At 53.8% G+C, this 23,080-nt stretch overlaps 1 protein-coding gene across 3 annotated transcripts in view; it reads left to right on the top strand.

Annotated features, from left to right (window-relative positions):
- The first annotated feature begins 14,310 nt into the window (after window positions 1-14,310).
- Window positions 14,311-23,080, top strand: part of apaf1 (apoptotic peptidase activating factor 1) — a 311,250-nt gene continuing 302,480 nt past the window's right edge. For all 3 annotated transcript variants that reach the window (XM_072471565.1, XM_072471564.1, XM_072471566.1), the window contains exon 1: window positions 14,311-14,418. The gene's annotated coding sequence lies outside the window, so the exon portion shown is untranslated. The remainder of the gene's footprint in view (window positions 14,419-23,080) is intronic.

Below are 23,080 nucleotides of genomic sequence, written 5' to 3'. Positions count from 1 at the left end.
AAGTAGATACTTGGAAAATAGGCGACAGGTTTAGATAAAGGATCTGGACCGGCGCAGGCTGGGAGGGCTGAAGGGTCTGTTCCTGTGCTGTAATTTTCTTTGTTCTTCTTCTTTGTTCTACGCGACCACCAGTCAAGGCGCCGTCGGCCCCACCGCCACCTCTCCGGCGGTCAACAAGGATCACACTCAAGCCCCAGAGACTGGACTTTTTATGAACACTTGTGTTGTTTGTTATGTTCTGTTTTCTCTCATTCGACAGCTGTCTTTACATGTAATTACTTTCACATATGCCACAAACATGCACATAATGATATACAGACAGGCAGCTAATGAACACGGAGAACAGGACATGACCAATGAGCAGGCAGGACACTCAGGGGTGGTATCTCACTATAAAAGGCACGAGGCACTCACACTCTGGCTCTTTCCACCGATGAACATCTACAGAGTGAGTCAGGGTGTATGTACAGTAACACACCTCCAGCACCTGGCTAAGAGCTAGTCTGGTTCAGTGAGACAGAGTAACTACACTAAGGTTAGCAGAGAGTCAAACTCATAGAGAAATGTGCTAACTGCTACTGGTTCAATAAATCAGATTGAACTAACTTCAAGGTCTGGAGTATCTTTTGGTCAAAGCTGCATCCAGTTGCAGCCTGTGTTATCCCAGAGTACATAACACATCACAGGCTTTCACTGGGACTTTCACATCAGTATTTAGAAAGAATACTGTATGATCCACACTCTGTTGGGTCTTTGTCCTTTTTGGGGAACAACGAGACTGAGCTCTGGGCCAGCGTGGGCAGCAGGGCCCCCTTTGACAGTGAGCTATTGAACATCTGCAAGTGGGGGCCAGCGCTGCTGCAAATGTTTTGTAAAAGTCTAGTGGAAACCCATCCGGTCCCGGCGCTTTCCCTGACTACATGGAATTGATGCATTCCACGATTTTGCCCAGCTCTACCGATGCTTCCAACCCTTGTTTCCTGTCCTCCCCCACCACCATGTATGCCCACTCTGTTGAGGAACTGTTCCATCAACGAGTCCCCCAACTGGGGTTTGGAGGTGTATAGCCTCGGTAAAAGTTTGTAAAGGTCTTGTTAACCCTGTTTGGGTCTGCTACCATCCTACCATTTCTGTCCCTAACTTGCGCTATCTCTTTTGAGGCTGCTTACTTTCTTAGCATGCGGCTGGCCTTGTCTCTGTATTGGCAGAAGGCCCCCCGTGCCTGGCAGAGCTGGTGGACTGCCTTCCATGTGCAGAACAAGAACAAAGAACAGTACAGGAACTGGCCCTTCGGCCCTCCAAGCCTCTGCAGATCACGTGTCCTATCTAGACCAACCACCTGTATCCTTCTATACCCTGTCTGTTCATGTTTCTATCCAGATAAGTTTTAAAGGTCCCAAACGTATCTTCCTCAACCCTCTGTGTAAAAAACATCCCCCGCACGTCTCCATTGAACCTATCCCCCTCAACTTGAACTTATAATGTGCCTCCTTATAATTGTCATTTCCGTTCTGGGAAAAAGCCTCCAACTGTTCACCTTCTCTATGTCCCTCAGAATTTTATAAACTTCTATTAGGTCGCTCCTCAGCCACCTTCTCTCTCGGGAGAACAATCCCAGTTTATTCAATCTCACCTCATAGCTAATACCCTCCATATAGGCAACATCCTGGTAAACTTTTTCTGTACTCTTTCCAAAGCTTCCACACCCTTCTAGTAGTGTGATGACCAGAATTGGGTACAGTATTCTAAATGTGGCCTAACCAACGCTCCAATTAACTGTAACATAATTTTCTAGCTTTTATCCTCGATACCCCGTCCTATGAAGGCAAGCATGCCATATGCTTTCCTTACCACCATTTCCACCTGTGCTGCCACTTTTAAGGATCTGTCGACCTGCACGCCCAGATCTCTCTGTGTGTCTATGCTCCTGATGGTTCTGCCATTTATTTTATAGCTCCCACTTATATTGGATCTACCATAATGCATCACCTCGCATTTGTCCGGGTTAAATTCCATCTGCCATTTCTCTGCCCAATTTTGCAGCCTCCCTATATCCCTGTTGTATTCTCTGACAATCTTCATCACTATCCGCAACTCCTGCAATCTTAGTATCATACGCAAACTTGCTAATCAGACCAGCTACCTTTTCTTCCAAGTCATTTATATACATTACAAACAGCAGAGGTCCCAGTACTGATCCGTGCGGAACACCACTAGTTACAGACCTCCATTTGTAAAAACATCCTTCCACTGCTACCCTCTATCTTCTATGGCCAAGCCAGTTCTGAATCCATCCAGCTAGTACACCCCTGAGCCCATGTGATTTAATCTTTTGCACCAGCTTGCCATGAGGGACCTTGTCATATGTTTTACTAAAGTCCATGGAGACAGCATCTACAGCCCTTCCCTCATCAATCATTTTTGTCACCTCCTCAAAAAACTCAATTAAATTAGTGAGACATGACCTCCCTCGTACAAAACCATGCTGTCTGTCGTTAATAAGACCATTCACTTCCAAATGTGCATAGATCCTATCTCGGAGTGTCTTTCCCAACAATTTCACTATCACTGACGTCAAGCTCACTGGTCTATAATTAGCTGGGTTATCCTTGCTATCCTTCTTAAATAGCGGGACAACATTGGCTATCTTCCAATCCTCTGGGATCTCACCTGTGGCCAATGAGGAAACAAAGATTTCTGTTTGAGGCAATTTCATCCCTTGTCTCTCTCAGTAATCTGGGATAGATGCCATCTGGCCCTGGGGATTTGTCTACCTTAATGCTTTTTAACACACCAAACACTTCCTCGTAATAACAACCTGTTCTAAAGTGTTCACAAAGGAGTTCTAAAGTGTTTCCACATCCCTCTGAGACACCACTTGCCCCTCTCCTTTGTGAATACTGTTGGAAAATACTCATTAATGTTCTCACCTACTTCCTTTGGTTCCACGCATAATGTCCCTCATTTGTCCCTGAGTGGACCAACTCTTTCTCTAGCTACCCTCTTGTTCCTAATATACGTTTAAAATGCTTTGGGATTCTCCTTAATCCTGTCTGCCAAGGACATTTTGTGACCCCTTTTTGCCCTCCCACCTCCCTGCTTGAGCTCTTTTCTACTTTCCTTGTATTCTTTTAAGTGCTTCATCTCTTTTTAGTTGCCTAGACCTCACATATGCATCCTTTTTCTTTTTGACTTGACTCACAATTTCCCTGGTCATCCACGGTTTCTGAATCCTGCCTTTCGTGTCTTTCCTTTTCATCGGCACATGCCTGTCCTGCACTCCCATCAACTGCACTTTAAAATACTCCCACATGTCAAACGAGGATTTACCCTCAAACAGCCTCTCCCAAACAACAGCCTCCAAATCCTGCCTAATCTGGTTGTAGTCCTTCCCCCAATTTAGCACCTTAACCCTAGGGCAACACATGTCCTTTTCCATGAGTATCCAAAAGCTTACGGAATTATGGTCACATGTTCCCCCACTGCAACTTTGATGACCTGGCCGGGCTCGTTCCCTCGTAATAGGTCCAGCATAGCCCCCTCTCTCGTCAGACTATCCACATATTGTTCCAAAAAACCTTCCTGGACACACTTAACAAATTCCTCACCATCCGGACCTCTGGCCCCAAGTGATTTCCAGTTAATATGATGAAAATTAAAATCTCTCACTACAACAACCCTGTTATTTCTACATCTATCCAGAATCTGCTTACATATCTGTTCTTCAACTCCCAGTGTACTACATGGAGGCCTGTAGTACACCTCCATCATAGTGACTGCCCCCTTCTTGTTTCTGAGTTCTACCCACAGTGCCTCGTTACTTGATTTTTCCAAGGTGTCCTCCCTCTCTACAGCTGTGATGTTCTCTAGAGCATTGCAACCCCCCACCTCTATTACCACCCCCCCCCCACCCCCGTCTTGCCTAAAACACCAATATCCCAGAATATTTATTAGCTGCCAGTCCTGTCCCTTTTTAACCAAGTCTCCATTACCACAACCACATCCAAATTCCGCACATGAATCAAAGCTCTATGTTCATCTGTCTTACCTGTTATACTCTGTGCATTGAAGCAGATACACTCCAGATCTCCAGGCCCACTGAGTTTGACCTCCCCCAGCCTGTCCTTCCTCTTAGCCAGCCTGGCCCTGGAACCATGCTCATCCCCAGTCTCTACACTTGCTGGCTTCCTGTTCTGATTCCCATCTTCTCTGCCACATTAGTTTAAACCCACCCGAGTCATACTAGCAAACCTCCCAGCCAGGATATTGGTGCCCCTCCAGTTCATGTGTAACCCTTCCTTCTTGTACAGGACCCACTTCCCTGGAAGATTTCCCAATGATCAAAAAAACTGAAGCCCTCCCTTCTGCACCAGTTCTTAAGCCACGTGTTGAGCTGCACTATATCCCTGTGAGTAATCCTGAGATTACTACCCTAGAGGTCCTGCTTTTTAATCTTCTACCTAACTCCCTAAATTGCTGTTGCAGGACCTCACTACTCTTTCTACCGATGTCATTCACGCGCCAATGTGGACAGTAACCTCTGTCTAATTTCCCTCCCGTTTTAGGATGCTTTGTACCCGCTCAGAGACATCCAGACCTTGGCACCAGGGAGGCAAACCATCATCCTGGAGTCCCTTTTGCGGCCACAGAAGTGCATATCTGTGCCCCTGACTATTGAATCCCCTACCACTATTGCTTTGCTTTGTACCCTGATGCACGATCAATGACCACTAAAGCGAGGTTGTAGTCCAACTGAAGGTTTTAATAAGCTAGATGTATCCCCCAGCAGCTCAGGTACAGAATGAAGGCTGCTGGGTCGGCACGGGTTTTTATACCCCGCCTAGCAGGGTGGAGCTATCATACATTCTAACCAATAGAAAGCATACAGTTTCCACCAATGGTGCTTTAGCCTATCAGGTACCGTAATACCTATAATACCACATACCCCCCCCATCTGTGCAGCAGGGCTAGTCGTGGTGCCTTCGCTCAGGCCACTGCTGCTGCTGTTCCCTGATGGACCTTCCCCCTCATCAGCATCCAAAACAACATACTTGTTAGATAGGGGGACCCCTGCGCTGTTTGCCTATCCCGTCTGGCGGTCACCCATCTATCTTCCTCTACCTTGGGTGTGACCACATCTCTGTAGCTATTATCTGTAACAATTTCAGCTAATTGTGTGCTCCTCAGTGCTTCCAGCTGCTGCTCTAACCGATCCATGCTTTCGGTGAGCTTTTGCAACTGAATGCGCTTCCCACAGATCTAGTCAGTAAGCGATTATTATTAGTCCTCAGGAACACTTGAAGTGTCCACGGTGCCCCATATCGTGCAGGAGTAGCACACGACCCCGACAATTGACATCACTCTCACTATTTCGATTGTTAGATTAAAAACTTTAAAAAATATATATATATATTTAGTCAAATTTTTCAACAGATTTTCAACAGACCCCCCCCCCCACCCCCCCACCCCACCCCAACAAAAAGAAAGAAACAAGAACACAACAATCAAAAATTATACATTGGATTTCTCCCATATGACATTTAAAAGCACCAATAGGGAAGCCCCCCCCACCCACCCAAACGCCCCCCCCAAAAGAACCCCCCCCCCCTCCCGCCCCTGGGCTGCTGCTGCTGACCTCCTCCTAATGCTGCGCGAGATAGTCTAGGAACGGTTGCCACCGCCTGAGGAACCCCTGCACAGACCCTCGCAAGGCAAACTTTATCCTCTCCAGTTGATGAACCCTGCCATGTCATTGATCTAAGCTTCCAAACTAGGGGGCTTCGCATCTTTCCATAATAGCAAAATCCTCCGCCGGGCTACCAGGGTTGCAAAGGCCAGAATACCGGCCTCTTTCGCCTCCTGCACTCCCGGCTCGTCTGTTACCCCAAATAATGCCAATCCCCAGCTCGGCTTGACCCGGGCTTTCACCACCTTGGACATAGTCCTCGCAAACCCCTCCAAAACCCATCCAGTGCCGGGTACGACCAGAACATATGGACGTGATTTGCCAGGCTTCCCGAGCACCTCCCACATCTGTCCTCCACCCCAAAGAACCTACTCAACCTCGTCCCTGTCATATGCGCTCTGTGAGTAACTTTGAACTGTATTAGGCTGAGCCTGGCGCAAGAGGAGGAAGAATTAACCCTACTCAGGGCATCAGCCCACAGACCCTCATCTATCTCCTCCCCAAGCTCCTCCTCCCACTTGCGCTTTAACTTCTCCACCGAGACCTCCTCCTCTTCCTTCAGCTCCTGGTAAATCGCCGAAACTTTGCCTTCTCCAACCCAAACACCCGAAATCACCCTGTCCTGAATCCCATGTGCCTGGAGCAGCGGGAATTCCCTCACCTGCCGCCTCACAAACGCCCTCACTTGCATGTACCTGAAAGCGTTTCCCGGGGGTAACCCAAACTTCTCCTCCAGCGCCCCTAGGCTCGCAAACGTCCCATCGATGAACAGGTCCCCCATTCTTCTAATCCTTGCCCGATGCCAGCTCCGAAACCCCCCATCCATCCTTCCTGGGACGAAGCGATGATTCTCCCGAATCGGGGACCAAACCGAGGCTCCCACCTCGCTCCTGTGTCGCCTCCATCCCCCCAGATCTTCAACGTCGCCGCCACCACTCGTGGTGTACCTTGTCGGCGAGAGCGGCAGCTGTGCCATCGCCAGCGCCCTCAGGCTCGTGCCCACACAGGACGCCATCTCTAACCTCTTTCACGTCGCCCCCTCTCCCTCCATTACCCACTTACGGATCATCGCCACATTGGCTGCCCAATAATAGCCGCACAAATTCGGCAGCGCAAGCCCCCCCCTGTCCCTGCTACGCTCCAGAAACACTCTCTTCACCCTCGGGGTCTTATTCGCCCACGCAAAACCCATGATGCTCCTACTTACCCATTTGAAAAAGACTTTGGGGATCATAATGGGAAGGCACCGGAACACAAAGAGAAACCTCGGGAGGACCGTCATTTTGACCGACTGCACCCTACCCGCTAGTGAGAGAGGCAGCATATCCCATCTTTTAAAATCCTCCTCCATCTGCTCCACCAACCGCGTCAAATTGAGCTTGTGCAGGGCCCCCCAACTCCTAGCTACTTGGATCCCGAGGTACCGAAAGCTCCTTTCCGCTCTCTTCAACGGTAGCTCGTCTATCCCCCTTCCCTGGTCCCCTGAATGCACCACAAAGAGCTCACCAAACTCCCTTAGGATCCGCATGACCTCCGCCATCCCCTCCACTGGATCTGCCACATACAGCAACAGGTCATCACCATACAACGACACCCGGTGTTCCTCTCCCCCCGGACCAGTCCCCTCCATTTCCTGGACTCCCTTAGTGCCATGGCAAGAGGCTCAATTGCCAGTGCAAACAACAAGGGGGACAGGGGGCACCCCTGCCTCGTCCCCCGGTACAGCCGAAAGTAATCCGACCTCCGCCGATTCGTAGCCACACTCGCCACCGGGGCTCTATATAGCAGCCTGACCCAGCTGATGAACCCCTTCCCGAACCCAAACCTCCGCAACACTTCCCAAAGATACTCCCACTCCACCCGGTCAAAGGCCTTTTCCGCGTCCATAGCTGCCACTACCTCCGCTTCCCCCTCCACCGGGGGCAGCATAATCACACATTTGTATTTAATTGCCTACCCTTCACAAATCCCGTCTGGTCCTCATGAATCACCCCCGGGACACAGTCCTCAATTCTCGTAGCCAGCACCTTTGCCAGCAACTTAGCATCAACACTGAGGAGCAAGATCGGTCTATACGACCCACATTGCAGTGGATTCTTGTCCCGCTTCAGGATCAAAGAAATGAGCGCCCGAGACATTGTCGGGGGCAAGGTGCCCCCCTCCCTCGCCTTATTGAAAGTCCTCACTAGCAACGGGCCCAGCAGGTCCACGTATTTCCTGTAGAATTCAACCGGGAACCCATCCGGCCCCGGGGCCTTCGCCGCCTGCATGCTCCCCAATCCTTTAACCAGCTCCTCCAGCCCAATCGGCGCCCCCAGACCAGCCACCTCCTCCTCCTCCACTCTTGGGAACCTCAGCTGATCTAAGAATCGTCGCATCCCTTCCTCCCCCGCTGGGGGCTCAGACCTGTACAGATCCCCATAGAAGTCCCTAAATACCTTGTTTATTCTCACCGCACTCCGCACCGTATTCCCCCCTCTATCCTTAACTCCACCAATCTCCCTCGCTGCCTCCCTCTTTAGAAACTGGTGTGCCAGCATCCGACTCGCCTTCTCCCCATACTCATTCGTCGCCCCCGGCACTTTCCTCCACTGTGCCTCTGCTTTCCCTGTGGTCAACAGGTCGAACTCCGTCTGGAGGTTCCGTCGCTCCCTGAGTAGCCCCTCCTTGGGGGCCTCTGCATACCTCCTGTCCACCCTTAAAATCTCCCCCACCAACCTCTCCCTCTCCCTCCCCTCTCTCTTCTCCCTGTGGGCCCTAATGGAGATTAGCTCTCCCCTGACCACCGCCTTCAGCGCCTCCCAGACTACCCCCACCTGCACCTCCCCCTTGTCGTTGGCCTCCAAATATCTTTCAATGCAGCCCCGCACCCGCCCGCACACCTCCTCATCCGCCAATAGTCCCACATCAAGGCGCCACAGCGGGCGCTGGTCCCTCTCCTCTCCCAACTCCAGCTCCTCCCAATGCGGGGCGTGGTCCGAGATGGCTATGGCCGAATATTCCATTCCCTCCACTTTCGGGATTAACGCCCTACTCAAAATGAAAAAATCTATCCGGGAGTAGGCTCTATGGACGTGGGAGAAGAAGGAAAATTCCCTGGCCAGCGGCCTGACAAACCTCCCCCATCTGGCCCATAAACCCCCTGGGCACCTTGGCCGCAGCCGGCCTCTTACCCGTCCTGGACCTAGAGTGGTCCAGTGCTGGGTCCAGCACCGTGTTGAAGTCCCCCCCCCCCCCCCGCATTATCAAGCTTCCTACCTCCAGATCCGGAATCCGACCCAGCATGCATTTCATAAATCCGGCATCATCCCAATTCGGGGCATATACGTTTACCAGTACCACCCGCATCACCTGCAACCTACCGCTCACCATCACGTATCGACCTCCATTATCCACTACAATATTCATTGCCTCAAACGACACCTGCTTCCCCACCAGTATTGCAACCCCTCTGTTCTTCGCATCCAGCCCTGAATGGAAGACCTGCCCTACCCATCCCTTTCTCAGCCTAACCTGATCTGCCACCTTCAAATGTGTCTCCTGGAGCATAACCACGCCTGCCTTCAGTCCCTTTAAGTGCACGAACATCCGAACCCTCTTGACCGGCCCGTTCAGGCCCCTCACATTCCAAGTTATCAGCCGGATTGGGGGGCTACTCGCCCCCCCTGCCGACTAGCCATCTCCTTTTCTAGGCCAGCCACCTGCCCACGCCTCACGCACCCTCCAGTCCCCCAGGCGGCGGGCCCCGCCCTGACTACCTCTCCTACTTCCAGCCCCCTTTGGCCAATGCTGCAGCAACCCTGTTCCTCCCCTCCCCCTCCCCCCGCTAGATCCACATCTAGCCATTTTGCTCCCCCCATGACACTCCCGTAAGTCAGCTGACTCCTGCTGACCCCGGCCTCTCCCGCCATTCCATCGACCCCCCAGTGTGAGAATCCCCCCTCCCCTTGGCAGTCAGTGTGCGCTCCTCTCCAGCACCGCCCTTCCCCCCCCCCCGGCCCCACCCCCATCCTTCCCTAACGCGGGAAAAATCCCACGCTTTCCTGAGCCGGCCCCGCCCCCTCTGGCGCAGCTCCTTTTTGCGGCCTTACCCCAACTCCCCATCCCCGGGCCTCCACTCCCCCTCTTCCTCCGTGGGGGCCTGCCCCTCCAACACCGACGCCCACACTCTCCCACAGCCGCCACATCAAATCCATTCACCCATCCCCAATCAGCACTCAAACCAAAAGAACATTCCCCAAACGTAATAAACACAGTGAACACAGTAAACATCCCCCCACGACAAACCCTCAATTTGAGTCCAACTTTTCAGTCTGTATAAAGTTCCATGCCTCATCGGGCGTTTCAAAATATTGGTGCCGATCTTGGAACGTGACCCACAATCGCGCTGGCTGCAGCATACCGAACTTCACCCCCTTTCGATGAAGCACCGCCTTAGCTCGATTGAAACCAGCTCTCTTCTTAGCCACCTCCGCACTCCAGTCCTGGTAAATTCGGATCTCCGTGTTCTCCCACCTGCTGCTCCGCTCTTTTTTGGCCCATCTCAGGACACACTCTCTGTCCATAAAGCGGTGGAACCTCACCACTACAGCCCTTGGCGGCTCATTGGCTTTGGGTCTCCTTGCCAGGACCCGATGAGCCCATCCAGCTCCAGGGGCCTCGGGAAAGCTCCCGCGCCCATCAGCGAATTGAGCATTGTGCTCATATATGCCCCAGTATCGGGCCCCTCCACTCCTTCAGGGAGACCCAGAATCCGAAGATTCTTCCTCCTCGACCTATTCTCCAGGTCCTCGAATTTTTCCGCCCACCTCTTGTGCAGCACCTCGTGCGCCTCCACCTTCACCGCCAGGCCTAAGATCTCATCTTCGCTCTCCGAGGCTTTTTGCCGCACCTCCCAGATCGCCGCCCCTTGGGCCTTCTGGGTCTCCATAAGCTTCTCAATCGCCGCCTTCATTGGCGCCAGCATTTCTGTCTTCAGCTCCTCAAAGCAGCGTTTAAGAAACTCCTGCTGCTCCTGCGACCACTGCGCCCATGCTGCTTGGTCTCCACCCGTCGCCATCTTGCTTTTCCTCCCTCGCACTTTTCACTGCCCCAAGATCACTTTTTTCACCGCTCCACTCCTGGTCCAATCCATATAATGTCAGGGGGACCCTGCTGTCACCTTCCCACACTGGAAGCCATCGAACAATTGCCGTTGGGGCCCCTCTGGAGAGCCCAAAAGTCCATTCCCAGCGGGAGCTGCCGAACTTGCGACCTACCTAGGCATAGCCGCAACCGGAAGTCCCTTAGATTAAAAACTTAACACTAGTTAGACCCTTAATAAAAATTTACTGCTGCTGATTTCACAAATAGGCCCCCCAAAATTAATGTGTCTTCCGGTTACTAAAGGTTGATATAAAATATTAAATCTACCTTACCCAATGTAGCTCAGAATCTACTCCAGTGAGCCTAGGAATGAAAGGGTTAAGGACACGAGTCACCTGATTTATAGAGAACCAATCAGGAGCCGTGCTTTCTTTTGAAAGTCTGAAGTCTGCAGAAGGTTCACCTGGTGCTCAATTCAAACACTTACACTGCTCCCGCGATTCCCGGCTGCTCCTGGGGTTCCTGGAACGGAACGTCCCCGAGCGACAGCAGGTCAAATTCCATCTGCAGCTTTTTCCTCTCCGCCTGCAGTTCCATGGTTAGGGCCGTGGAGTATCGCCGACCCACCACCGGTATGGAGTCGATCAGCTGCTGTCCTTTCTTTCCTGTCCCTAAAGGCCCAATAAGCTATCATTTTACCCCTGACCACCATCTTCAGTGCCTCCCAGAATGTGGAGGGTGAGACCTCCCCATTCTGGTTGCAGGTTACAGAACCGTCGATGGCTTGGGGTATCTTTGTACAGAATTTTCACAGTAACTTCATTGCAGTGTTAATGTAAGCCTACTTGTGACAATAATAAAGATTATTATTATATTATTACTATTATAAAATTCCTTATCGACGGGGAGAGCTGCACCCAGCCTCCATGGGGGCGTTGGGCCCGGTCCTTCTCCAACCTCACATCCATGTAATGTGGCGCGTGGTCGGAGATTACAATTGCGGAGCATTCCACCTTTGTTACACCTGGAGCATCCTTGTTCCAACAACAAAAAAGTCTATCTACCAGTGGACCTTAAGAAGGAAAATTATTTTTCTCTCAGGTGATTGAACCTCCAAGGGTCTACCCCCCCCCCCCCACCCCCATTCTGCTCCATAAAGGTGTTCAATTCTCGTGCCATACCTTTTCTTAAAATTTAGAGTACCCAATTAATTTTTTTCCAATTATTGGGCAATTTAGCGTGGCCAATCCACCTACCCTGCATATATTTGAGTTGTGGGGGCGAATCCCATGCAAACACGGGGAGAATGTGCAAACTCCACACGGACAGTGACCCAGAGCCGGGATCGAATGAGGGACCAGTGCTAACCACTGTGCCACCGTGCTACCCTCTTGTGCCATATCTGGCACCGTTCCTGTCCTGGGGTTTGGATCTGTTCATTATCAGATCCTGTATGTAGTTAAAGGCCCCCCCATGACAAATCGCTGTCCGGGTCTGGGATTTTGGCAATCGTATTTTTGACAAATTCTGCGCCATCCCAGTTCGGGGAGTATATATTTACTAAGACTAGTGAGGCCCCTTCCAGTGTCCCGCTGACCATAACGTATCGCACCCCACTGGGTTCGGTCACTGTGCTCGTCACCGTAAATGAAACTGTCCTGTTGATTAGTATGGCCTCCCCCCCCCCCCCTTATCCTGGTGTGAAACATGAATGAAATGCTTGCCCCACCCATCCGTTCCTTACCCGCAGTTGGTCCCTCTCTCTTAAATGTGTCTCCTGGAGGAAGGCTATGTCCATCCTCAGACTCTTGAGATGGGCGAGGACTCTGGATTTTTTCACCGGCTTGTTGAGGCACCTCACGTTCAATGTTACTATCCGGATGGGGAGGGGTCTACCCACCCACCCTACTCCTCCTGTGGGGTCAGCCATACTCACCCTGTGGACCTGGCCTGCCCTTGCTCACGGTCCATTCAAGATGGCCACCAATTTCCTCATTTTCACCATCTCAGTGTTGTATGCTGCAACCAGTGGTCTACCCTCCCCCCCTCTGTTTCTCCTGCTACCCTTGTGCTCCCCCTCCCCCCTTGGCTTTACCCCCTTCTCTACCACCTCCGACTTTCCCTTTACACCCTCATTCAATTCCCCAGAATTTCTGTTTTTCCCTTCCCCTCCCGGGAGGCGTGCCGCGGCCTCCTCCTTCACTGTACGTCCGTACACCAGCCTGCTCGCTCATGTAGCAGCTCCCCTAAAGTTGGATTTCCCTATTTAACCCTCATCTCTTCTCTTCCCCACCCCCCTCCTCCAGCCTCTGCCTGAGGTCACCACTGCCCCTCTCGAATTCTTGCAGCCTGTGTCCTGGCCATTGCCCTCTATTGTTGGTTCCTCAGTCATTCTTCCGGACAAACCTATTGGCCTCCAACTTCCTGAGCATCGCTGCTATGTATTCTGTGGGGTTTCTCCCCTCCGTTCCCTCCGGCAGCCTCAGGATTCTCAGGTTTTGCCGACGTGAGCGGTTCCCTTGGTCGTCAACTTCATCCTTCAACCTCTTCTGGGTCTTGGCCAGGCTCGCCACCTCGGCCTTGAGTTCCGCGATCCGGTCCGCTTGTCCGTGGCAGCTTATTTGAGGCCCCATGTCGACATTACCTGGATCTCTAGCCTCTGCTCCATAGTATCCATTGCCTACCTCACAGTGCACCAGGATGTTTACTGGTATGGAGGGCATTAGCTATGAGTGGTTGAATAAACTTGGTTTGTTCTCACTGGAACGACGGAGGTTGAGGGGCGACCTGATAGAGGTCTACAAAATTATGAGGGGCATAGACAGAGTGGATAGTCAGAAGCTTTTCCCCGGGGTAGAGGGGTCAATTACTAGGGGGCATAGGTTTAAGGTGCGAGGGGCAAGGAGATGTATGAGGCAAGTTTTGTACACAGAGGGTAGTGGGTGCCTCGAACTCGCTGCCGGAGGAGGTGGTGGAAGCAGGGACGATAGTGACATTTAAGGGGCATCTTGACAAATACATGAATAGGATGGGAATAGAGAGATACGGACCCAGGAAGTGTAGAAGATTTTAGTTTAGACGGGCAGCATGGTCGGCACGGGCTTTGAGGGCCTGTTCCTGTGCTGTTCTTTGTTTGTCTCTGACCCATCCTGAGGCAGACCACAGAAGATGTCCCAAAAATATGCATAAGCAGTGTGTGTGTCTGTGTTTCAGTCATGCCGGTGGTGCAGCCAGTCACATTCCTCCTGGACGACTTTACCATATGAGGCCAAGTGGAGCCCAACTTTGGAGAACAAAACAATGTAAGTTCCGCAATTAAAACATGAAATGCTGGAGAGAGGCAGCAGCTTCAGTCAGCCTGTGTGTGAGAGAGAGAAAGCCATTGCTGCTGCTTCTGGCTGCCTTGCCCATCCAGGTCAGATCCAAGGGGGCTGGGCCCTCAGGCCCGCTCCGGGGTGGGGGGGCAAGTCAACAATGCATGGCTGGGGCGCGCGCGCTCAGCATAGGGCGCCCGGGGACGCGCGCGCGCAGCAGCGGGGGCGCGCACGGCGACACCAGGAAGCAGCGGCGCGGAGGCGGCGGGGGTCCGGTTTTGGCAAGGGGGCCGCGGTGGCGGCGGCCCGGGGTATTGCTCCGCACTTCAGGGGGTAAGTTTCGGAGGGGAGGCCATTGTCTCGCCCACACGTTTCATCCCGTGCGTGAGTGAGAATCATCACTGGGGGGGGGGTCAGCCTGGGTTGTGCGCTCGAGAGGAGGACATTCAGCCCACAACCTGCTGACAGGCTTTGCCTGGAGTAGAGGAGACTGGGGGGAGGGGGGCATGATTGATGTGTATAAAATTATGAGGGGCATAGATAGGAAGAAACTTCTCCCCTGATTGGAGGGATCAGGGGGCGGGGGCCCAGCCTCGCGGCCCATAGATTTGAGGTATGGGGCAGGAGGTTTAGAGGGTGATGGACCATCAATGACGACAGACGAGAGTCGGAAGAGTAAACTGTGGCTTTAATCAGCTAAAAGACACCTGCTGGCAGCCGGTCCCAGAATGCGGGCAGGGCCGGAGGTTAGCTACCTTTATACTTGAGCCTGAGGGGCGGAGCCAGCAGGGACAAACCCAGACATGTAACAGACAATAAGTACAATAAAATACAGTGGTTCATAAAAAAAGAGTCCGGTGGGGGGGGTGAAATGGACGGGTTGAATTAGAGATCGAGTCTGTCGGGGGCTTTGACCTTCCGCTGTGATCGCCTCAGTCCCGGCTGTGGTGAGGAGACTGGTGTCGGATGAATTGTTGAGGCCTGCGTATCCAGGAGCGTGTCGTCTTCCGGATAGGTAGCAACGGAGGGAGACGGTGTAGAGTCAGGGGTAGTGGTGATGGTCGTTGGGGAGCCTGCTGGTGCCAAGTCCCGAAGGGAGACTGTGTCCTCCCGAAGGGAGACTGTGTGTCCTCCCGCCCGTCATGGTGTGCCATGTAGGCATATTGGGGGTTAGCATGGAGGAGAAGGACCCGTTCGACCACGGGATCCGACTTGTGACTCCTCGCATGCTTCCGGAGGAGAACGGGCCCTGGAACCGTCAGCCAGGACGGGAGCGAGACCCCTGAGGTGGAGTTCCTGGGAAAGACAAACATTCTCTCGTGAGGTGTCGCATTGGTGGTGGTACACAGGAGCAACCGGATGGAGTGGAGCGCACCGGGAAGGACCTCCTGCCAGCGGGAGACAGGGAAACTTCTAGACCGTAGGGCAAGAAGGACGGCCTTCCAGACTGTCGTGTTCTCCCTCTCCACCTGTCCGTTTCCCCAGCGGTTGTAGCTGGTAGTCCTGCTTGAGGTGATGCCCTTGCTAAGCAGGAACTGACGCAACTCATCACTCATGAAGAAGGAACCCCGATTGCTATGGATGTAAGTGGGGAAACCGAACAAGGTGAAGAGGCCGTGCAGGGCCTTGATGACTGTGGCAGAGGTCATGTCAGGGCACGGGATGGCGAAAGGGAAACGTGAGTACTCATCAATGATGTTGAGAAAGTACACATTACGGTCAGTGGAGGGGAGGGGCCCTTTGAAATCGATGCTGAGGCGCTCAAAGGAGCGGGAGGCCTTTACCAAGTGTGCTCTATCCGGCCGATAGAAGTGCGGTTTGTACTCCGCGCAGACCTGGCAGTCCCTGGTCATGGTCCTGACCTTCTTGATGGAGTAAGGCAGGTTGCGGGCCTTGATTAAAATGAAAAAATCGGTTGACCCCCCCGGGTGACAGAAGTCATTATGGAGGGCCCAAAGTCGGTCTACTTGTGCGCTGGCACATGTACCGCGGGATAGGGCATCTCGGGGAGTGGAAGTTCCAGGAGGGGGCGCATGCGGTCGGGATCAGGCCCGAGGACTTCGTTTTCTACAGCGTAGCCAAGGATGGCAAGGCGGGTTGTGCTGAAAATGCATTTCTCCTTATTGTATGTCAGGTTAAGGAGCTTGGCGGTGTGGAGGAAACATTGGAGGTTAGCGTCATGGACCTGCTGGTCATGGCCGCAGATGGTGACATTATCCAGAAAAGGGAACGTGGCCCGCAGCCCGTACTGGTCAACCAATCGGTCCATCTCCCGTTGGAAGACCGAGATCTCATTGGTGACGCCGAAGGGTACCCTGAGGAAGTGGTAGAGGCGGCCGTCTGCCTCGAAGGCAGTGTATTGGCAGTCCTCCGGGCGAATAGGGAGCTGGTGGTACGCGGACTTCAAGTCAATAGTGGAGAAGACTCGGTACTGCGCAATCTGATTGACCATGTCAGATGTGCGGGGGAGAGGGTACGCATCGAGCTGCGTATGCCGGTTGATGGTCTGACTGTAGTCGATGACCATCCGGTGCTTCTCCCCAGTTTTGACGACCACCACTTGGGCTCTCCAGGGGCTAGTACTGGCCTCTATGATCCCTTCCCGCAGGAGTCGCTGGACCTCTGACCTGATAAAGGCCTTGACCCGAGCACTGTATCGTCTGCTCCTAGTGGCGACGGGCTTACAGTCCGGGGTGAGGTTATCAAAGAGCAGGGTGGGCGACCTTAAGGGTCGAGAAGCTACAGACGGTGAGAGGGGGAAGGGGTCCATCGAATTCCAAGGTAAGACATTGGAAATCTAGACGTAGTAGTAGGGCAGCGCAGAGTTGGGGGAGGACGTAGAGCTTGAAATTTTTGTACTCAAAGCCCCGTACTGTAAGGGTTGCAGCACAGTGCCCACGGACTTCCACGGAATGTGATTCGGAAGCCAGGGAGATTTTCTGGGTCGCGGGTAAAATTGGGAGGGAACAGTGTCGTACCATATCTGGGTGAATGAAACTCTCCGTGCTCCCGGAGTCGAAGAGACAGGTCGTCTCGTGGCCGTTGAACCGGACATCCATCATGGATTTAGTGAGGCGATGAGGTTGAGATTGGCCGAGGGTGATGGAGGCGAGCTTCGGAAGGTGGGTGGGCTGATCGAGGGTAGCGGAGGCCAGCGTACAATCTGGTGAGCAGGGGTTCCGGGAGGCGGAGGGGCGATTCCAAGATGGCGGTCCCCACTGGTCGCACCTGGCAGATGGCGTCGAAGATGGCGGCCCCCACGGGTCGCACGTGGCGGGTGGCGTCGAAGATGGCGGCCCCCACGGGTCACACGAGGCGGATGACGTGGAAGATGGGGGCGGTCCCCGCGGGCTACACGCAGCGCTGCTGGGTTTAGAAACAGGTCGAGCCTGGCAGACTTTAGAGAAGTGGCCCTTCTTTCCGCACCCGTTGCAGATCGTGCTCCTCGCTGGCAGCGTTGCCTGGGGTGCTGACCTTGGCCACAGAAGTAACATTTCGGGCCTCCGGAGCTGGCGGGTCGCTGCGCGACACAGGCTTGCCCCTGGGTCGGGTGATGGCGGCGCCCACGACGTCCATGAGGGTGCCACGTGGTCGGAGGTGTAGGCATCCATGTTATGGAAGGCCACTTCCAACGAGTCTGAGAGTTGTACTGTGTCTTGGGAGGTAGAGTGTACCCCCTTCTAGTAGGCGCTGGCGGATGTAATTCGATTTTAAGCGTGCGACATAGGCGTCCCGGATCCGCAATTCGGTGTGCTTGACAGCCGATACCGCCTTACAACTGCAGTTCCGGCCGAGTACCCGCAAGGCGTGCTGAAATTCAGCTTGTGATGCTCCGGGGCGCTGTCGCCTCGTGGCAAGGAGATGCCTAGCGTACACCTCGTTGACTTCCTTTAACATACTGCCCCTTCAACAGCGTTATCGCATCCTCGTACGAGGTAGCATCTCTGATAAGAAGGAAAACTTGTGGGCTCACCTGGGAGTTGAGGACTCGCAGCTTGTGGGTCTCAGCGATGGCGGCGGCGGAGGAATCAATGTAAGATTCGAAGCAGGTTAGCCAGTGTTCAAAAGTGGCAGTGGCATCGGCTGCTTGGGGGTCCAGCTCCAGGCGATCAGGCTTGAGCGATGGATCCATCTTAAAATTTTAGCTGATTAAATTGATGGACCATCAATGACGACAGACGAGTCGGAAGAGTAAACTGTGGCTTTAACCAGAATGAGGGCAGGGCTGGAGGTTAGCTACCTTTATACTTGAGCCTGAGGGACGGAGCCAGCAGGGATACACCCAGACATGTAACGAACAGTAACAACAGTAAGTACAATAAGTAAGAACAGTAAGTACAATGTGGTTCACCACAGAGGGGATGTGAGGAAAACCTTTTTTCACCCAGAGGGTGGTGGGTGTCTGGAACTTGCTGCCTGAAAGGATGGTAGAGGCAGAGACCCTCATATGATTTAAGAAGTATTTGGATGTCCACTTGTGATCCCAGGGAATGCAAAGCACTATCAATTACCACAAAGACAAGAGTAGGGCTTTATTGAGCAAAGATGTACCTCCTGTAGCTGGAACCAGAATGGCTGCAGCACTGGCGAGCATACACATTTATACGCCGCCTACTGGGCGGAGCCAGCAGGCAGGGATTTACCCATGTACCTCTACTATACGGCCTTACCGTAATACATGTAATACTACTTAGTGGTGGCTACCACATTCACCCCCTGTTTAAAAAAAAAAAGTCCGGTGGAGGTGGTGGAAAAACATTACAAGTTCAGTCTGTCGGGGGCCTTGACCCTCCTCTGCGATTGCCTCAGTCCTGTTGGTGATGTGGGCGCCGGCTTGGTCACCGACGACTCCGTGTTGTCCTTGTCTTCGTCACCCCTGAGTGGAACCAGTGGGAGGACGGATCCTACTGGGGTGGGGGCAGCGATGAGGTTCGCTGAAGGGAATGTGAGTGGCGCAAGGGTGAATGAGGCAGCTGGGGGGGGGGGGGGGGGGGGGGGGGTGTTGGGGGCAGTGGGTGGGGATCCAGCGGGTGCCAGGTCCTGGAGGGAGACTGTGTCCTGGTGCCTGTCGGAGTGTAGGCTACTGCGGCTTCGTGTGTAGGAGGTGGACTCTTTCGACCAAGGGGTCCGACTTATGGGTCTGCACATGCTTGCGAAGGGGGATGGGTCCAGGAACTGTCAGCCATGTTGGGAGCGAGACCCTGGAGGTGGACTTCCTGGGGAAGGCAAACACACGTTCGTGAAGGGTATCGTTAGTCGCGGTGCAGAGGAGTGACTGGATGGAGTGGAGCGCGTCGGGGAGGACCTCCTGCCAGCGGGAGACCGGGAGATTTTTAGACTGCAGGGCCAGCAGGACGGCCTTCCAGAGCATCCCGTTCTCCCTCTCCACCTGCCCGTTTCTCCGGGGGTTGTCGCTGGTCATCCTGCTCGAGGCAATGCCCTTGCTGAGCAGGAACTGACGCACCTCATCGCTCGTAAAAGAAGATCCCCGACCACTGTGGATATAGGCGGGGAAACCGAACAGTGAAGATACTGTGGAGGGCTTTAATGATCGTGGCAGAAGTCATATCGGGGCATAGGATGGCGAAAGGGAACCGGGAGTACTCGTCAGTCACGTTCAGAAAGTACCGTGTTATGGTCGATGGAGGGGAAGGGCCCTTTGAAGTCCATGCTGAGGCGTTCAAAAGGGCGGGAGGCCTTCACCAAGTGTGCTCGATCTGGCAGGTAGAAGTGTGGCTTGCTCTCTGCGCAGACCTGGCAGTCTCTGGTGACGGTCCTGACCTCAATGAAGTAGGGCAGGTTGCGGGCCTTGACGAAATGGAAGAACCGAGTAACCCCCGGGTGGCAGAGGTCATAGTGGAGAGCCCGGAGTCGGTCCACTTGTGCGCTGGCACATGTACCGCGGGATAGGGCATCAGGGGGGCTTGTTGAGCTTCCCCGGGCGATACAAGATCTCGTAATTATAGGTGGAGAGCTCGATTTTCCACCTCAAGCTCTTGTCGTTTTTGATCTTGCCCCGCTGTGTGTTATTGAACATGAAGGCAACCGACCGTTGGTCAGTGAGGAGAGTGAATCTCCTGCCGGCCAGGTAATGCCTCCAATGTCTCACAGCTTCCACAATGACTTGGGCCTCCTTTTCGACAGAGGAGTGCCGAATTTCGGAGGCATGGAGGGTGCGGGAGAAGAAGGCCATGGGCCTGCCCGCCTGGTTGAGGGTGGCGGCCAGAGCTACATCCGATGCATCGCTCTCGACCTGAAAGGGGAGGGACTCGTCGACTGCATGCATCATGGCCTTGACGATGTCTGCCTTGATGCGGTTGAAGGCCTGGCGGGCCTCAGCTGTCAGGGGAAAATCTGTGGACTGAATGAGTGGGCGGGCCTTGTTTGCATAATTAGGGACCCACTGGGCATAGTAGGAGAAAAACCCCAGGCATCGTTTCAGGGCCTTGGGGCAGTGGGGAAGTGGGAGCTCCATGAGGGGGCGCATGCGGTCGGGCCCGGGCCCTAGAATTCCATTTTCCACGACATAGCCAAGGATGGCGAAGCGGTTGGTGCGGAACACGCATTTCTCCTTGTTGTACGTGAGATTAAGGAGGTTTGCGTCGTCCTAATGATCGTGGCCGCAGATGGTGACGTTATCTAGGTACGGGACGGTGGCCCGCAGTCCGTACCGGTCAACCATTCGGTCCATCTCTCGCTGGAAGACCGAGACCCCATTAGTGACGCCGAAGGGAACCCTAAGGAAGTGATAGAGGCGGCCATCTGCTTCGAACGCAGTGTATTGGTGGTCCTCCGGCGGATGGGGAGCTGGTGGTAGGCGGACTTCAGGTCCACTGTGGAAAAGACCCGATACTGCGCAATCTGATTGACCATGTCAGATATGCGTGGGAGGGGGTACGCGTCGAGCTGCGTGTACCGATTGATGGTCGGTCTGTAGTCAATGACCATCCTGTGCTTCTCCCCAGTCTTTACTACTACCACTTGAGCTCTCCAGGGGCTGTTGCTGGCCTCAATGACTCCTATCCGCAGAAGCCGTTGGACCTCTGACCTGATGAAGGTCCTATCCTGGGCACTGTACCGTCTGCTCCTGGTGGCGACGGGTTGCAATCCGGGGTGACGTTTGCAAACCGGGAAGGTGGATCGACCTGAAGGGTCGTGAGGCCACACACGGTGAGGGGGGGTAGGGGTCCGCCGAATTTTAAGGTTAAGCTTTGGAGGTGGCACTGGAAATCCAGGCCGAGTAACAGGGCAGCGCAGAGGTGGGGGAGGACGGGGAGCCGGAAGTTGCTAAACTCTACGCCTTGGACGGTGAAGGTCGCGATGCAGTACCCCCGGATTTCCACGGAATGGGATCTGGATGCCAGGGAAATTTTCTGGGTGACTGTGTGTACCGGGGGGGGGGGAGCAGTGCCTTACCGTAATGGGGTGGATGAAGCTCTCCGTGCTCCCAGAGTCAAAGAGGCAGGTCGTCTCGTGCCCATCGATCTTCACCGTCGTAGTTGCGGTCGCAAGGTTACGGGGCCGGGACTGGTCCAGGGTGATCGAGGCGAGCTGTGGCAGATGCTGGGAGACTCCGGGCTGGTCAGCGGTGGTGGAGGTAGCGGCAGGCGATGAACGGCCAGACGAGCAGGGGTCGTGAGACGCCGTCCAAAATAGTGCCGAAGATGGCGGCGCCCACAGGCGCACATGGGCGGCATCAAAGATGGCGGCGCCCACGGGCAGCACATGGTTTGTAGTGAAGAAGATGACGGCGCCCACGGGCCACACGTGGCTGGCGATGAGCAAGATGGCGGCACCCCTGGGTCTCACGTGGGGGGTGCAGGAACGCCGGGCCTGGAAACAGCGGCGACCGACCGGGCCTGGAAAACAGAAACAAAGTGTCCCTTCTTCCCACATCCTTTGCAGGTCGCGCTCCGCGCCGGGCAGCGCTGCCTGGGGTGTTTGTTTTGCCCACAAAAATAGCACTTGGTGCCCCCCCAGGGTTAGCTGGCTGCCACGCGGCGCAGGCTTGCGGTGAGCTGGAGTCGGCAGCTGGTGAGGCCCATGATGCCCATGAGGGTGCCGCGTGGTCGTGGGCGTATGACTGGACGTTACGGGAGGCCGCTTCTAACGAGTTAGCGAGCTGCCTAGTTCCCGCAAGATCAAACGTATACCCTTCCAGTAGCCGCTGGACTTCATGCCCGTAACGGAAGCGTCTCGAATTAAAAGTTCTGTGTGCTGGACTGCCGGAACTGCCTGGCAGTCACAGTTCCTACCTAGGATGTGCAGGGCACGCCAGATATTGTCCAGAGACTCCCCGGGGAGTTGCTGTCTCGTGGCCAGGAGGTGCCTGGCGTATAATTGATTTACTGGTTGAACGTAATGTCCCTTCAGCAGCTCCATCGCTTCGAAGTAAGTGGGCGCATCCCGGATGAGAAGAAAAATGTCAGGGCTCACCCGTGAATAAAGGACTTGGAGCTTCTGCGAATCCGAGGGATCCTCAGCGGATGTTCGGAGGTAGCCTTTGAAGCACGCTAGCCAGTGGTCAAAGGCGGATGTAGCGTTGGCTGCTTGAGGGCTCAGCTACAGGCGATCAGGCTTGATGCAGAGATCCATCGTTTAAAAAAATTTTTGCTCAATAAATTGTCGCACTATCAATTACCACAAAAGATGAGCGTGGTGGAATAATCAAGGCTTTATTGAGCAAAGATGTTGTGCCTCCTGTAGCTGGAACCAGAATGGCAGCAGCACCGGCGAGCATACACATTTATACGCCGCCTACTGGGCGGAGCCAGCAGGCAGGGATTTACCCATGTACCTCTACGATACGGCCTTACTGTAATACATGTAATACTACTTAGTGGTGGCTACCACAGGAATGAAGAATTTTTGTATGAGGTACGGTTGAGGACTCTGGGTCTGTACTCGTTGGCGTTTAGAAGGATGAGGGCACCTTATTGAAACTTACAGGATACTGCGAGGCCTGGATAGAGTGGAAGTGGAGAGGCTGTTACCA

Source organism: Scyliorhinus torazame, chromosome 13 (assembly GCF_047496885.1).
Source record: "Scyliorhinus torazame isolate Kashiwa2021f chromosome 13, sScyTor2.1, whole genome shotgun sequence".
NCBI lineage: Eukaryota > Metazoa > Chordata > Chondrichthyes > Carcharhiniformes > Scyliorhinidae > Scyliorhinus > Scyliorhinus torazame.
The sequence above is the reverse complement of the archived record's forward strand: the minus strand, read 5'-3'. Positions and strand labels throughout refer to the sequence as shown.